The following is a 13593-nucleotide window of genomic DNA, read 5'->3' as shown; positions in this document are numbered from 1 at the left end:
CAGTCTCTGAGCAGTCAGCACAGAGCACAGAGCCCCACGCAGGGCTCGAACTCACAAACTGTGAGCTCGTGACCTGAGCCAAAGTCAGCCACTCAACCAACTGAGCCACCCAGGCGCCCCAGAAATCATTTTTTTAAGCTTCTTTTTGAGAGAGCGAGCAAGGGAGGGGTAGAGAGGGGCCAAGCAGGCTCTGCACTTGACAGCAGAGGGCCCGATGCAGGCCTCGAACTCACGACTGCGAGATCCTGACCCGAGCTGATACCGAGAGTCCCACGCTTACCCCACGGCGCCACCCAGCCGCCCCTAATCCTTGAAATCCTGAAGATGAACCGGATTCTGCAACAGCTGCCCTCTTGGGGGAGGGGTTCTTCCTTCACGGGATCCGGGCCCGAACGCGCGGTACACAGGTTTCAGGCGCCTCACGTTGACCGGCTCCCAGGGACGCTTCATCTTGTAGCCTTGGAGCTCTGGTTGCACTTTCTCTTCTGCTTGCCCGGGCGGCCAACTTCTGAGGGTGGCGGAGTCACCGCGGCGCCACGGCACGTGCGTCTTCCCCTCTCCTTTCTGCGGCCCAGACGGAGGAGGCCGGAAGAGAAGACACTTCCGCTCTCTGAACACGGCTTTTCTCGGCTTTCTCGACTAAGTTCGCCAGCGCGTTAGGGGACTGGCCCAGTTGGCGGCATGAAACTACCCATGGGCGTGAAACTAACTATAAGGTGAGGTCGTATTTAATTTTTTGTGTTGCGGTCATCTTTCATCCCAGACCCTCCCGTCTGCCCTCTGGAGAGCTACGTGGTTGTTGTCATTTCCCTTCACGGTGTGAAAAAAAAATTTTTTTTTAACATTTATTTATTTTTGAGAGACTGAGACAGCACGAGTGGGGGAGGGGCAGAGAGAGCGGGAGACGGAATTCGAAGCAGGCTCCGTGGGGGCTTGAACCCACAAACCGTGAACCGACTGAGCCCCCCCCCCCCAGGCGCCCCCCCTTCACAGTTTTTATTTTCATGTTCAGCTAACTCACACGTATCCATCATGGTGTCGCTCCAAGGAGACTACCGGAGGCTTGCTAGAAGGCGGATGGGAGACTGGGCCCCGGGGGGGGGTGGCTGCTTGCTGGGGAGAGGCTCTGCTACCAAGCAGAGCTGAATTTCAATCCTGGTTCCGCCCCTTTTACTAGCGAGTGACTTGAACCAAGTTGGCCCATATTTCTGAACCTTCATTTCAGCATCTGTAAAATGAAAGAAGCCACACCCACCTGAGAAGGTTCAAGGAAGGACTAAAGGTCCAGAGCGGACATGTACTGGTCATCTCCTATCAGTCCCTTGATTTTAAGCTGGGGACTCTCCCGCTCCCAGCCATGTATCCTGAGTGGGAGACATCATCTCTGCCTCTCCACACGGTTCCTGATTGGCTTAGGACAGCCAATATGCCTTCCCCGGTCACAGGGGTAGGGCTACTGATGGGCACGGACCTTAGAGCTGATGGGAGGCACAGGAACATAGGCTGGGGGTTTCTGGGAAGGAGAAACTGCTCTCATCCATGTGGACTTGAACAAGGAAAGATGTCACCCCAGGAGCTGCTCACAGCTCCTCCTTGTGAGGAGCCCCTCACAGAAGGTAGGGGAAGAGTCTGCCTGAGAATGGAGCCGGTCCTGCACGCCTCGCCTGAAGCTAGAGAGTTCCCCTGGACTGTTCAGCTAAATGGGCCAGTAGATCTACTTTGTTATTTCAGCCAGGTTGAGGTGAGTTTTCTGTTTCTTACAACATCGTCAAGATGTAGTGGGTTGTAATTGATTGTAGTGGGTTAAACGGTGGTCCAAAATGATACATTCACATCTTAGCCCCTAGAACTCGTGAACGTGACTTATTGGGAAAAAGGGTCTTTGCAGATATTGTGAAGTTAAAGATCTCGAGACGCGATCATCCTGGATTTTCCAGGTGCGCCCTAAACCAATGACAGGTGCCCTGATGAGAGACGCAGAGGTGGAGACAGAGACCAGAGTTGTGGCCCCAAAGGCCGAGGCACACCCAGAGCCCCCACAAGCTGGGAGAGACAAGGAGGTGTCCTCCTTTAGAGCCGTCAGGAAGAACATGGCCCTGCCGACACCTCGATCTTGGACTCCGGCCTCCAGAGCCCCATGAGAGAAGAAATGTCCATTATTTTAAACCACCTAGTCTATGGTTATTTGATACACTGATCAATGTGCATTTACAAATATTAGTGTCCTCATCTTTATGTACATTTAACTTCTTTCCGTGACTTTCCCATTCACCTTCCCTAAAAGGGCTGAGGCAGTCCAGCCTCAAGTTCAGCCTCAAGCCAGGCTGCCTTGGTTACATACCAGCTTGGCCACTTCCTAGCTGTGTGACTTTAAGCAAATTACTTACCCTCTCTGTGCCTCAGTTTCCTCCCCTGTAAAATGTTTTTAGTAGGACTCAATGAGTGAGTGCATGTAAGTGCTTAGAGTAGTGCCTGGCGTGTAGCAAGCTGTGCACATACGCAGTGGCTGTTATGTATTCTCCCCTGTTCTTGGGTGATTTCCTTTCCTCATCGGAATGCTGCTTCTTCATGGTAATGAGCCCGGTTTTGTTCCTGACTAGATTTTTAAAATTATTATTACTTGTGATTCAGTCACCTCATTATGCTTTGGGGCCATTAAACTGGGGGACATGTCACTCAAAAAAGTATGAACACACTGAGTCCGGTGGGATCTCCCTAGACAGCCAAAGTTAATGATTAGGAAAGTCAAAAGTCTACACCATTAGCAAAACAGAAAGACAAAGAGCCTGATTTAACTAATAAGCTGTTCAATACCATGGCTTCTAATTGACTTTCTCTAGGCTTCCTTTTGAAATGCTTATTTCAAAGGGTATAAATAATTTAATTGATTTTCAGAATAATTGACTTGTTTTTGGCAGGTATTTCTGCTTCTTTGCTTTGTGGTGGGAGGAGATCCTGGGAGAAGGAAGGATTACTAGATTTAAGGGCCCCTACGACTATCCTGTTTTCCAAATTTTAAAGACAACATTTGTTTTTCAAATAAACATTGTTTTCCTTTCTTCAAAGGAATTTGAAAGTAGGCTTTAGCTTAGAAATCGTGGCACAAGGGCTTTTATGACTGTTTCTAATCCAGACACTGTCAGTTTCCAGAAATGATAAACTTACTAGTACAGCTGGACCTCCAGAGCATGCCTTCCGTGTCTCACTAGTAGCTGCAAGTCCCTACCTCCCTGCTCACCCACGGGGCCTGCTCATCTTAAAACTGGACTGTGGGGGCGCCTGGGTGGCTTGGTCGGTTAAGCGTCCGACTTCGGCTCAGGTCATGATCTCACGGTCCGTGGGTTCGAGCCCCGCGTCGGGCTCTGTGCTGACAGCTCAGAGCCTGGAGCCTGTTTCGGATTCTGTGTCTCCCTCTCTCTCTGCTCCTCCCCTGTTCATGCTCTGTCTCTCTCTGTCTCAAAAATAAATAAACGTTAAAAAAATTTTTTTTAAAAACTGGACTGTGTTCGGGGCACCTGGGTGGCTCGGTTGGTTAAGCATCTGACTCTTGGTTTCGGGTCAGGTAATGATCTCATGTTTCATGAGTTCGAGCCTCACATCAGGCTCCATGCTGATAGTGCCGAATAGGCTTGGGATTCCCTCTCTCTCTCTCTCTCTTTCTGCCCCTCTCCTGCGCTGTCTCTGTCTCTCTCAACATGAAAAAATAAACTTAAAATTTTTTTGAAAAACTGGACTATGTTTTTTTTCTTCTCACTGTCCTTCCTTCCTATAAATGGGGAAGGAGAGAGGGACAGATACGTCTGCTTCCCAAGCAGATTCCTTTGTCATATTTGCAAAATCAAAAGCCTTTTGTGGTACGCATGAGCATGGCTAGAAACCTTGATTTATGTGACGTCAGATTTCCTAAAAGAGGGAGACCTCTATGTGGCTCTCACCTTCATGAGCAAGACCTTCATGGGCAATTCTTAGAGCAAGTGACTTATTAAGAAAGCTCAGAGGGATGCCTGGGTGGCTCAGTCAGTTAAGTGTCTGATATCAGCTCAGGTCAATCTCATGGTTCGTGGGTTTCAGCCCCGCATTGGGTTCTGTGCTGACAGCTCATAGCCTAGAGCCTGCTTCAGATTCTGTCTCCCTCTCTCTCTGCCCCTCCACCACTTGCACTCTGTCTCTCTCAAAAATAAATAAACGTTGAAAAGAAAAAAGAATGAAAAAAAAAGCCTGAGAGAATAAAATTATTGCTACCATTGTATAAACAACAATGACAACAACAACAACAAAAACAACAACAACAACAAGACTAGTACCATCTTATCAATGCCATGTTTGAAAAATGAAGACCTAATTCTTTGCACTGTGATTTTATGACATCTGGAGGCTCTTATTCAGTATGGTAGGCGAAGTACTCATTTTGAAAAAGGCACTGGCATGGCTCTGTGCCCTGGGTAAGCTCTGACTTCTCTCCTTGAGCTGGGTGGACACTGGTGGGTGAGTTTCAAGATACAACAGTGAGAGGCTTTGACATGATACCTGTCCCGATCTTACCAGAAGCCTCCGAGCCAGAGGCCAGCCGTATCTTCACCTGGGCTGAGCAGCAACCAGATGGTGGGTTTGGGGTTCAGGGGTGGAAGTGGGAAAGGCAGGGGGGGAAAAGGAGAATGCAAATGAGGGGTGGGAGGAGGAAGAAAAAAAAACCAAACAGATCAGACATTAGGAAGAAGGAAGCACAGGCCTTTGCCATATGTCAGTGTCGTGTCTCAGTCTGCACTTTGTGGTTTCGGTGCTGTTAGAGAAGCAGAAGGAGTCCAAGATGGCAAGAGAACATTTTCCTAAAAGAATACCATTCTAAAAAAAGGTTTTTGGTGGTAGAGATAAAACTCCTGCTTAAATTGGTTTTCTCACTATTCTTGCTTTTTCTGCAGGCTGAGAATGGTGTCATGGAACAAAGAATAGTCACCATTTCTTAAAAGGCCCCGGTCTAAAGTGAACACAGGTATGTACGGATCTGTTACTTTCTACCTCTCCCTGGTCTGTAGACTGTCTGGTGCTATAGGTAGATGGAAGGCAGTAAGGATTGTGTTTAGGAGAAATCTGTTCATGGTGGCTTTACTGAAAGGGAGTTATTGTTCTTATACACCAAATCTGGAAGTAGTCAGTCCACGGATAGCATTTGGGCTTTCTGTCTTCCATTTGACCATCTTTAGCGTGAGCTTCCCTCCACATGGTCATAAGATGGCTACCAAGCCTCCGAGCGTTGCCTTCAAGTTCCAAGCAGGATGGTTAAGAGCAGAAGGTAAAAGACACACGTCAACTGAGTTTATTTCCTTCCCCAAAGCTTATTATCTCATCGTCCAGAACTGAGTCACGTGGCCTTCCAAGGAACAAGGGGGCTGCTACTCCAAATAAAGTTGGGGTCATTAATAGGGAAAACAGGAAAAAGAATGTGAATAGGCAACTCTCAGTGTCTGTTACACAGGGGTCCTTTACCTAGCTAGGCTCCGTGGGCCTCCAGAGAGCTATGGTGAGTATTCATAGAAACATTTGCACAAATGTGTCTATGTGCATTTTTCTCCAAATTCTCAGCTTTATCTCTCCAAATATTTCCTCTCCTCCATTCTCCTCTGTCTTTTCTTTTTGGACTCCAAGTAGGCATATACTAAACTTTCTCACTTTGGGAGTTTACTCTCTTTGATATTTCTATCTTATCGTCTCTGTGTTATACACTGTACAATAGCCTCAGGTCCAATTCACTAATTTACTCTTCAAATTATCTATAACCTTCTGCTTAACACATCCACAGTTGTTTTCATGTTCTAAACTTCTCGATGGGGCTCCTGGCGCTCAGTTGGTAAAGCATGTGACTTGATTTCAGGGTCATGAGTTCAAACTTCACTGTTGGACATGGAGCCTACTTAAGAAGAAAGTTCTAGTTAGTTCTTTTTTTTAAATTGCCTTCCTACTTTTCAACAATCTCTTTCTCATTTTCATTCTGTCTCTTTAAAAAAAATTGTTTTTAATGTTTATTTTAAGAGAGCAGAGCATGCACATGCATTGCAGGGAGGAGCAGAGAGAGAGGGAGAGAACATCAAGCAGGCTCCGTGCTGTCAGTGCAGAGCCCAGTGCGGGGCTCGAACTCACTAATGTGAGAGCATGACCTGAGCCAAAAAGAGTCAGGCATTTAACTGACTGAGCCACTCAGGCGCCCAAGAGATACGTTTTTTTTTTTTTTAATTTTTTTTTTAACTTTTTTTTTTTTTCTTTTGAGACAGAGAGAGACAGAGCATGAATGGGGGAGGGGCAGACAGAGAGGGAGACACAGAATCTGAAGCAGGCTCCAGGCTCTGAGCCATCAGCCCAGAGCCCGACGCGGGGCTCGAACCCACGGACCGCGAGATTGTGACCTGAGCTGAAGTCAGATGCTCAACCGACTGAGCCACCCAGGCGCCCCCCAAGAGATACATTTTTAAAACATATTTGAGGGGTGCCTGGGTGGCTCAGTCAGTTAAGTATCTGACTTCGGCTCAGGTCATGTTCTCCCGTTTCATGAGTTCAAGCCCCACATCAGGCTCTGTGCTGACAGCTGAGAGCCTGGAGCCTGCTTCGGATTCTGTGTCTCCTTCTCTCTCTGCCCCACCCCCGCTTGCACTCTGTCTCTCTGTCTCTCTGTCTCTCTCAAAAAAAACATTAAAAAATTTTTTAAACATATATTTGAAACTTTTAAAACACCTCTCTCAATAACTCGTGGGTCAAAGTTAATGGATATTTAATTAATGGATATTTAAATTATTTAGCATTGAATAATGAACATGCCTCATGTTAAAACTTGGGAGATGCCATAGAAGCCATACTTCAAGGGAAATTGATGGCCTTAAATGCTTCTATTAGAAGAGAAAAAAGGATAAAAGTCATGAGATAAACATCCAACCCAATAAACTTAAGGACAGGAGAAAGAAGGTGATGGTAGAGATAAAAGGAGTAACTAAACCATGGATCTGGGTAGAGGCCCAGGTCATCCACCAGAGGTCATTGCTTTTCACCATGTGATGGGGTCTTGGACACCCTGGTTGTAGGCTGCTACCCTTGGGGCTGGGGCCAGGCCATGCTGTCTCCTTGCCAAGAGGCCCAGTTGCTGTCACCCACCAGGTGACACCTTCCCGTGCTGCCCCCTGCTTCTTTTCCCACCTGCCTCCAACCCAAAGCCGCCGGCATAAATGCTCCTCATTGGAACCCTGCTTAGTGGTGAGCCATCCGGTTCCTCATTCTTCTCCCTGCACATCCTGTCCTCTCCTGGCTCTTCCCCAAGGTCACCATGCCTTGGCAGCCAGCCAGGAACTTACTTCTCATTTCCCCACACCTGTCACACCAGTGGTCTGGGGATGCACTTTGCATCCTCCTGCTCCGCCGCCCCCCACCTCCAGTCACATCTTCCTTCCCTTCCTCTCCTGCCTGCTACCCCTGCCCTACGTCAGACCTCATCATACTTGTCCTAATTTTTGCAAGAGCCTCCGCATGGTCTCTCTGCCTTCAGCCTGGCCCTCCCTTTTCATTCTCCCCACAGCAGGTCATTCCCAGAGTAACCTTTGTAGAAGCACAGATCACGTGGCCCCTCTTTACACTGGCTTACATTTCCTGGGAGGTCTCCATTAACTCCCCAGGCAGTTAGGGACTCTGTCCCTGCTATTCCTCTAACACCCAGAGCAAACCTTGGTCATATTACCTGTTATGTCCCTGGCACATGTATGGACCTTGTGGAGAGGGACCACGTAGGTGCCGCTGGTCGGAGTGTGGTCTGTGAACTAGCACCTTCCGTATCACATGGGGGCTCCTTAGAAGTACAGAATCTCAGGCCTCACCCAAATCTACAGAATCTTAATTTGCATTTAATAAGCTCCCAGGTGATTCATTTGTTCCTTAAGATTTGAGAAGCACTAATGACTGATGAGCAGTTTCTGCAAGGGTGGAGGGCAAAAGAATCTGAAGTTTAAGTTGGTCTTTTCATTTGCTTTGTTTTGGTGAGCTCCGGGTGGGGGTGGAAGGGTGGAGGCAGCCTATTGAAATGACCTACACGCATCCTAGACTGAATAAAATCAATGCACGCTTTGAGACTTAGATCAGAAAGAGAACTGATTATTCTGGAAACAGCTGACAATTTCAGGTTAATGCTGTGCTGCCCTGAATAAAGCAGACAGATGCCAGGATATGTCAGCAAAAGGACCTGTCATGGCATCAATTAGGAGAAATACTGAACACTTACCCCTTTGTTGGAGCCCAGCATGAAGGGGAGTACAGCAGGAGGGTGAGAAGAAGGGAGACAGCTCTGTCCTGGCAACAGGAAATTGCCTTAGGAAGATTGATTTGCGCATAGTGCAAAGTCATTGTTAGACAGAAAAGACTGTGTGCTGAGCCTTTCCTGCATGTTTCACTCACCCAGGCTGTCCTACCCAATATATTCTTAGCACTCCTCTTGCTCATCCAGCAGTCACAGGAGTGGCACTTAAATAATGGGCCCTGAAGCCTCACTTCCTGAAAGGCTCCAGTAATCTTTTATTGATACAAAATAGATCTCCAGGGTGGAGGCTGCTTGGTGGGGTCTGGGGGAGGGCAGGGCTGTAACAATAGCCTTCGGGTAGCCAAGAGAGCCCCTGCTGAGGAGAGCATCACTATTTGTTAAAGATTCATCTTCAAAAAGGGCACATGGGTGGCCCTTTTTGATTCTTGATCTCAGCTCAGGTCATGATCTCACGGTCCCTGGGATCAAACCCCGAATTGGGCTCCTTGCTGACAGCGCGGAGCCTGCTTGGGATTCTTTCTCCCTCTCTCTCTCTCTTTGCCCCTCACATGCTTTGTGTCTCTCTCTCTCTCTCTCTCTCTCTTTCAAAAATAAATAAATAAACTTAAAAAAAAAAAAAAAAGATCTACCTCCATATACCGAGCACCATGCTGGCAAATGGACATACATGACCATACTCGTTCCTCTCTCTGGCCATATCACCCTGGTATTCTCATTCCTACAGCTGAAGGAGCTGAGACACATTGGCACGTGGGTGGCATCCCACAGCTAACAAATGGCAGCGATGGCATTATAAATGGCAGAGGGTTAAATTGTGACACCTCTCCCCCCACCAAAAAAAGATACGTTGAAGTTCTCACCCCTAATATTTCAGGATGTGAGCTTATTTGGAAATAGGTTCATTGCAGAGGTCATTGGTTAAGGTGATACTGTACTAGGGTGGGCCCTAAATTAAACATGACTGGCGTCCTTATGAGAAGAGACACAGGAGGGAGAAGGCGGGGGTGAGAATGAGGGAAGAGATGGGACGGATGCAGCTGCTGGGCAAGGAGCACAGGACTGCAGGAAAACTGAGAAGCTAGATATGGCAAGGGAGGGTGCTCCCCTACAGATTTCAGGTGGAGTATGCCACTGTTGACACCTTGATTTTGGACTTCTAGCCTCCACAGCGATGAGGCAATAAAGTTCTCTCGTTTCAAGCCACTGCTGGCACTTTGTGGCAGCCCAGTGCACCTGGGAGCATGGTTTTCCCATTGCCATCACCCCACAGACAGGATCTCAAGGGAGCCATTCAGGGCGCTCAGATCGACAGCATCCACACTCACGTGCCCACTCCAGACCCTTCCTGTGCACATGTGAGATGGTCATCATGGTGGAGAAACTCAGCTCTGCTTGGAGGGCTCCTAAGGTGGGGCTGACAGATGCACAGCAGGGGAGCCAGGGGTGCCTGGGTAGCTCAGTCACCTGGGTGACTCACCAGGGGTGCCTGGGTAGCTCGGTTGGGCGTCCGGCTTTGGCTCCAGTCGTGGTCTCGCAGTTAGTGAGTTCAAGCCCCGTGTCGGGCTCTGTGCTGACAGCTCAGAGCCTAGAGCCTGCTTCAGATTCTGTGTCTCCCTCTCTCTCTGCCCCTCCCCTTCTCATGCTCCCTCTCTCTCTCTCTCAAAACTAAATAAACATTAAAAGAAAAAAGCAGGAGAGCCAAAATCCTTCCTGGAGAGACCCTGGAAACCCCACCATTTTATAAAGAAAGAAAGCAGAAGAGAGTGTCAGAGTCAGACCCCAGGAGACAGGGATCCTTGCAAATCTCTGCAAGGGATTTTTTGAGGGAGGGCTCTCAGGAGAAACCTGCAAGAGGAAGATGCTGAGGAAAGATGTGGTTTCGGGAAATGACCGGCCTCCACCTGACCCTGTGGGAAGCTCAGGGCACAACTTGCCCCACAGAGGTGGTTTCCCCCCCGCAAAAAGGCAAGGGATGTTGTAAAGGAATCCTGGCCTCCACCCACCACTGGCTAGGCTGAGGCTGTTTTGTTTTTGCACAGCGTATATTCACGTAATGATGGGAGGAGATGGAGTGGGGTGGAGGGAGGGCGGTAAAGAAGGAACTAACTAGAAGTTAATTAAGGTTCCTTCTTGGTGTGACTCTGGAGGAGTAGGGGGCACAGGAGGGAAAGATAGTGTTGACAGAATCCCTCATCGTTTAATGATCAATGTTCCAAGAGCAACACAGCCTTTGACTTCTTCCCCCTCTGAAACTCATTACTTAAATAGAAGTTTGACTAAAATTCAAAATACCTTAAAAAAAAAAAAAAGATTTGGATCAATTAATGAAGCAGGTTTTCTAAATAAAGAGGACCCGGGGGTGCTTGGAGCACATCCACAGCTCTCTGAAATGATGATGCTCTCTTCCTTCCCCATCCTTACGCCTCAAGAATAAAACCAAACACAGCAAGGCCTTCCTTGGTCCTAGCATCAAGGTTAAAGCCCAGGGCCGACGACTTTCCTTTACTGGAAGGCAAGCACAACGATATGCGGTGGGGGGAGAATGGAAGACAGAGAGGCTTCTGTCCCCAGTGCAGGACAGCCCTTGGGGGAGGCTGATCCTGGGGACTATGCAGAGACCCTACGGAGCTGCTTCAGGGCTGGCCTGGGGCTCTTTGTGTCGCTTCTTCATTTCTTCTCACCTACTTTATCTGCTGCCTCTGTGAGCTGGGGAGACAGCATGTCTTTTCTCATCTCACCGGGAATGGGGAACGGAAGTAAGGACAGGGCTGGCCGTGGGCCAACTGGGAGACGCTGGGACAGTCCCCCACTGCTCCCTCTGCTCCCGGGTGGTGCTGGTGCGGGTGCCGTCTGCCCACACATGCCTCCATCTGGAGGCATCTGGAGCCTCCTCTGAGTTCTTCCTTCCTGCTCACCCTGAAGAGCTTCCTGTTCTCCCCACTCCCCCCACCCCATACCTTTGCCTCCAATTATCCAGTTACCTGGTTGGTAACCGCCAGAACTAGAAGCCATGCTCCTCTCCATGCTCACCTGTCTCCCTCACACTTCCATTCATACTAAGGTGCACATGGCTGATAGGAGCCTCACTCTCCCTGGGATGGGAGGGAGAGGGTGTCATTCTTTTACATCCATCAGAGTACTGAGCTGACACATGGAGCTCCCCAGGGAAGAACTGTAGACTTGGGAAGTGAGTGGCAGAGATGGGAGTCCCTGGAACCACATATTGATTACTAATTCATTTCACAGTATTTATTGAGCCAGGGCAGTGGGGGTGGGGGGAGATGTAGAAATAGAGATTTGGCAAAATTTTAGGTACGAAATGGATCTCATAGGAGCTCTCCTGTTCTCGATCTACATCATAGACCACTCCTAGTGGGGTATGTCTGTGTGATGTGTGTGTGGTGTGTGTGCGTGAGGCATGTGATGTGGGGTGTGTGTGTGTGATTTGGTGGTGTATGTTGGGGGATGTGTAGTGTTGTGTACAATATGTGGGATGTGTGGGATGTCTGTGATGTATGTATGTATGATGTATGTATGCTATGCTCAGTGTGTGTGGTGTGGAATGCATATTGTGTTTGTACGTGCGTGTGTAAAGGAGCACCTTCCATAGCACCCTGGTTGGCATAAAATACTCACCTTTTGTCTATACCCCAAATACTCAGTCTACCTCCATCTCTACCTTCTCAAGCACCATTTGGGGGCACTGGGACAAGTGAGGACACTCAGTCTCTCAGCTGTTATTTATTGAATCTCTACCTCAAATCAAAGATGGCCATTTTGCATTCATTTCTGTGTATGGTGCTAGGTAGGGGTCCAGCTACATTCTTTTGCATGGGGACACCCAGTTTTCCCAGCACCATTTGTTGAAAAGACTGTTATTTCCCCATTGAATCACCTTGGCCCTCTTTATTGAAAACATTTGACATATATACAAAGGTTTATTTCTGGGTTCTCTATTCTATTCCATTGGTCTACATATCTGTCTTTATTCCAGGACCACATTATCTTTAAATTTTTTTAATGTTTTATTTATTTTGGGGACAAAGAGAGACACAGCATGAGCAGGGGAGGGGCAGAGAGAGAGGGAGACACAGAATCTGAAGCAGGCTCCAGGCTCTGAGCTGTGAGCACAGAGCCCGACGCGGGGCTCGAACTCACAAACTGTGGGATCATGACCTGATCCAAAGTCAGACCCTTAACCTACTGAGCCACCCAGGCGCCCCTCCAGGACCACATTATCTTGTAGTACGTTTTAAAATCAGGAAGCGTGAGTCCTCCAGCGTTGTTCTCTTTCAAGATTTTTTTGGTAATTCAGGATCCCTTAAGGTTCCATATGAATTTTAAAATGTATTTTTCAGGGTGCCTGGGTGGCTCAGTCGGTTAAGTGCTGACTTCGGCTCAGGTCATGATCTTGCGGTTCGTGGGTTCAAGCCCCCTGTCAACCTCTGTGCTGACAGCTCAGAGCCTGGAGCCTGCTTTCGATCCTATATTTCCCTCTCTGCCCCTCCCCCACTCATGCTCGCTCTCTCTTGCTCTCTCAAAACTAAAATAAACTTTCAATTTTTTAAATGGATTTTTCTTTATTTCTTTATCTTTTTATTTATTTTTTAATATAATTTATTGTTACATTGGTTTTCATACAACACCCAGTGCTCATCCTGACAAGTGCCCTCCTCAATGCCCATCACCCACTTTCCCCTCTCCCCCACCCCCCATCAACCCTCAGTTTGTTCTCAGTATCCAAGAGTCTCTTATGGTTTGCCTCCCTCCCTCTCTGTAACTTTTTTTTCCCCCTTCCCCTCCTCCATGGTCTTCTGTTAAGTTTCTCAAGATCCACATATGAATGAAAACATATGGTGTCGGTCTTTCTCTGACTGACTTATTTCATTTAGCATAATACCCTCCAGTTCCATCCACGTTGCTGCAAATGGCCAGATTTCATTCTTTCTCATTGCCAAGTAGTATTCCATTGTATATATAAACCACATCTTCTTTATCCATTCATCAGTTGATGGACATTTAGGCTCTTTCCATAATTTGGCTATTGTTGAGAGTGCTGCTATAAACATTGGGGTACAAGTGCCCCTATGCATCAGTACTCCTGTATCCCTTGGGTAAATTCCTAGCAGTGCTATTGCTGGGTCACAGGGTAGTTCTATTTTTAATTTTTTGAGGAATCTCCACACTGTTTTTCAGAGCAGCTGCATTTAATGGATTTTTCAATTTCTACAAAATAACAGAGATGGCATCGAACCTGTTGATCAATTTGGGTAGCATTGACATCTTAACAATCCAGGAACAAGAAA

The 13593-nt window shown here is 47.8% G+C and overlaps 1 long non-coding RNA gene across 3 annotated transcripts in view; it reads left to right on the top strand.

Annotated features, from left to right (window-relative positions):
- Nucleotides 1-338: 338 nt before the first annotated feature.
- Nucleotides 339-13593, top strand: part of LOC122225161 — a 44047-nt gene continuing 30792 nt past the window's right edge. For all 3 annotated transcript variants that reach the window (XR_006205135.1, XR_006205133.1, XR_006205134.1), the window contains exons 1-2: nucleotides 339-716; nucleotides 4920-4990. This is a non-coding gene — a long non-coding RNA (uncharacterized LOC122225161). The remainder of the gene's footprint in view (nucleotides 717-4919; nucleotides 4991-13593) is intronic.

This window comes from Panthera leo, chromosome B4 (genome assembly GCF_018350215.1).
Source record: "Panthera leo isolate Ple1 chromosome B4, P.leo_Ple1_pat1.1, whole genome shotgun sequence".
Taxonomy (NCBI): Eukaryota; Metazoa; Chordata; class Mammalia; order Carnivora; family Felidae; genus Panthera; species Panthera leo.
Note: the sequence above shows the minus strand (reverse complement) of the source record. Positions and strands in the feature narration are given on the sequence as shown.